General features: G+C 51.0%; 1 protein-coding gene across 4 annotated transcripts in view; it reads left to right on the top strand.

Annotated features, from left to right (window-relative positions):
* The window catches only part of OLAH (oleoyl-ACP hydrolase), a 40,629-nt gene that overhangs the window by 15,761 nt on the left and 21,209 nt on the right, over positions 1–3,659 (top strand). Inside the window, exon 1 of one of the 4 annotated variants that reach the window (XM_019508363.1) lies at positions 7–28. The exons of the other annotated variants lie outside the window; for them this stretch is intronic. The gene's annotated coding sequence lies outside the window, so the exon portion shown is untranslated. Of the gene's footprint in view, positions 1–6; positions 29–3,659 lie in introns of those variants that run through there. 4 annotated transcript variants of the gene reach the window in all.

Here is a 3,659-nt window from a genome sequence, read left to right as displayed (position 1 = left end):
CTCCAGGATTCCTGTCTGCTGTTTTCAGGTATTGCTTTGTTTTCCTGTTAATCTCAGCCTGTTTTGCCATAAAACTGCAACAACTGTAATGAGAATACAGTTTACTTGTAAAATGAAACTGCTTTTTATTAAGAGAATTGTTTACCAAGGCATTGTAATTGTAACATTGCAGTTAGCATTCAAGCCGTGTTCTTACAGAGTAACGAAAAAGTTGGACTGGAAGGTATCCATCCCCTGGATCCAGTCCTCTGCTATTACAAGCACCATACCACATCATCTCCAGTGCCTAGTAAAATAGCACTGATACCTCTCTATCTCTAATCAGTTCTTCTTCTTTCACAATCCCTTGCAATGGAGGATGATTGTCTTCCATAATTATATTATCTGTGGGTTCAAATATGGCTGATGAAACTGATCCAGGAGCTACAGATTCTTCTGCAATATACCTCTAATCAAGATGCCTCTCCTGAAGCATCTTAAAACTTTTCACTCCTGCATGAAGTGCTCTTCCTTCCAATGAGCTCGTGGGCTTGGCACCAACCTGCTTGTAGGCAGAGAAGGAACAGTGAGGCCCACGGCGAGGGCCTGGCAGCCCAGGCCAAGGAGGGACAGCTATTCAGCTGGTGCTAAGACCTGGAGAGGAGATAGACCTGAGGCATGAGTCTGGGGGATTATAAAAAGTGGCTGCTTCATAAGCCAAGGACTGAGACCTACACAGCAAGGCCTGTTGGGGATCAGCTCAACCAGTTCAGCTACCAGCAACATCTAAGTGCCACCTCTGAGCACTGCTATGGATGGGGAGGGAGAGAGAGAGAGCCCCCCACAGCTTCCTGTCTCTGTTTTATGGTGGTCAGCCCTGCCCCTTCCAGTCAGCTGACCCACCAGGTGTCGGCTCTTAGCTCCTCCTGGTTGCCCCTAGCAACCAGCAGCTGAGACCATACTACTGTTTTTCAGTAGCAGGCACCTTAGTGCCCTGCTACACCCCACCATTCCACTTCCCCGTAACAGACTTACCTGCTGTGCTGGGCAGTGCTCTGCATGCCACCGGGCTGCTGCAGCCTCTGGCTGTGTTTGTGTCTGTGCGCGTCCCTCCTCCCCTGCTGCAGCTGCCTTGAGCCTGCACCCAGGCTGCCCTGTGGCCCTACCCTCTGTCACCACTGCCCTGTATTTGAGGAGGCTAAGTTCCATTAGCCCCTGCCTTCTGCTGCCTATGATGCATGGCATGGGGAGGCATACTGTATGGGCTCCCTTGGACATCATCCTACCCTGCCATGCAATCCCAACCTCTCTGCAATGTGGGCAGCATGAGCTCTCCATACCACCACCGTGTGAACCCCCCCTCACCATTGCACCCACAGTATGAGTTCCTGCACCCTGACAGCACTGTTAAGCAGGCAGCCACGCCCTCTCTTGTCCTTGCCGTCTGCCCCAGCTTACTGGGGTAGTCCTTGCTGTCTGAGCCAGCTAGGGTCCCTCCCACCATGCTGCTCTGCCTCAAAGTTTCAGGCTTCTGCAGTAGAAAGAGCAATGAGAGCAGCAGCCAGTCAGATGCCTGTGGGCCTATACTAACTCCCTGGTGGATGGCCCTAATTTAGTACTTGAGGAAGACTTTCTTGAGGTAAGGAAGACAACTTAGTGACAGATAATGAGGAAAAGGCTGAAGTACTCAATGCCTTTTTTTTACCTCTGTCTTCACAGGCAAGGTCAGCGTCCAGACTACTGCACTGGGCAGCACAGTTTGGGGAGAATGTGAGCAGCCCTCAGTAGTGAAAGAATAGGTTGGGAACTATTTAGAAAAGCTGGATGTGTACAAGTCCATGGGGCTGGATGCAATGCATCCAAGGGTGGTGAGGGAGTTGGCTGATGTAATTTCAGAGCTACTGGCCATTATCTTGGAAAACATGTCACGATTGAGGGAGGTCCCGGATGATTGGAAAAGGGCAAATATATTGCCAATGTTTAAGAAAGGGAAGAACGAAGATCCAGGGAACTACAGACTAGTCAGCCTCACCTCAGTCCCTGGAAAAATCATGGAACAGATCCTTAAGCAATCCATTCCTATGCACTTGGAGGAGAAGAAGGTGATTAGGAACAGTCAGCATGGATTCACCAAGGGCACGTCATGTCTGACCAACCTGGTTGCCTTCCATGATGAGATGACTGGCTCTGTGGAATTGGGGAAAGCAGTGGACATAATGTGCCTTGACTATAGCAAGGCTTTTGTTACCATCTCCCACAGCATTCTTGCAAGCAAGCTGAGGAAGTATGGGTTGGATGGATGGGTTGTAAGGTGGATAGAAAGCTGGCTGGATTGTCGGGCTCAATGGGTAGTAATCACTAGCTCAATATCTAGTTGGCAGCTGGTATCAAGTGGAGTGCCCCAGGGGTGGGTCCTGGGCCAGTTTTATTCAGCATCTTCATTAATGATCTGGAAGATGGGATGGATTGCACCCTCAGCAAATTTGTGGATGACACCAAGTTGCAGGGTGTAGTAGAGACACTGGCGGGCAGGGCCAGGATTCAGAGCGCCCCAGACAAATTGGAGGATTGGGCCAAAAGGAATCTCATGAGGTTCAACAAGCACAAGTGCAAAGTCCTGCACTTAAGATGGGGGAATCCCATGCACCAGTGCAGGCTGGGGGATGACTGGCTAAGGATCAACTCTGCAGAAAAGGACCTGAGGATTACAGTGAACAATAAGATGGATATGAGCCAGCAGTGTGCCCTTATTGCCAAGAAGGCTAACAGCATACCAGGCTACATTGGTAGAAGGGTTGCCAGCAGATCAAGGGAAGTAATTATTCTGCTCTATTCTGCACTGGTGAGGCCACATCTGGAGTACTGTGTCCAGTTTTGGGCCTCCCACTATAGAAGGAATGTGGACAAGTTGGAGAGAGTCCAGTGAGGAGCAACAAAAATGGTGATGGGGCTGGGGCACGTGACTTCTGAGGTGTGGCTGAGGGAACTGGGTTTATTTAGTCTGCAGAAGAGAAGACTGAGGGGGGATTTGATAGCAGCCTTTAACTATCTGAAGGGTGGTTTGAAAGAGGATGGAGCTAGACTGTTCTCAGTGGTGGCAGATGATAGAACAAGGAGCAATTGTCTCAAGTTGCAGCAAAGGAGGTTTAGGTTAGATATTAGGATGAAATTTCCCACTAGTAGGGTGGAGAAGCACTGAAACAGGTTACCTAGAGAAGTGGTGAAATTTCCATCCTTAGAGGTTTTTAAGGCCCAGCTTGACAACGCCCTGGCTGGAATGATTTAGTTGGGGATGGTCCTGCTTTGAGCATGGGGTTGAATTAGATGACCTACTGACATGAATGCTGCGTGCCCTGGAAACTGGGGCGGGGGAGGGGGCATGGCGACCTCCCGCAGGTGTTGGTGTTGGTGTCGGCAGTGGGAGCATGGTGGTGGCAAGCGGGTAGCACCCACAGGCAGCTGTGGCAGTGTCAGCAGCAGAGGCAGGCCGAGCAGGGAGCTCCCGCAGGCAGCTGCGGCGGTGTCAGTGGTGGGGAGGAATAGGGGTAGCGAGCATTGAGTGGTGGTTGGTGACCACCTGCAGATGCCACTGGCAGCATCAGTGGCGGGCAGCAGCAATTGGGGACTGCCTGTAGATGCAGCCAATGGTGTCAGCAGTGGGGGGGGGGGGGCAAGTAGTG

Source organism: Gavialis gangeticus, unplaced genomic scaffold (assembly GCF_001723915.1).
Source record: "Gavialis gangeticus isolate Ggan-Ray unplaced genomic scaffold, GavGan_comp1, whole genome shotgun sequence".
Lineage (NCBI taxonomy): Eukaryota > Metazoa > Chordata > Crocodylia > Gavialidae > Gavialis > Gavialis gangeticus.
Note: the sequence above shows the minus strand (reverse complement) of the source record. Positions and strands in the feature narration are given on the sequence as shown.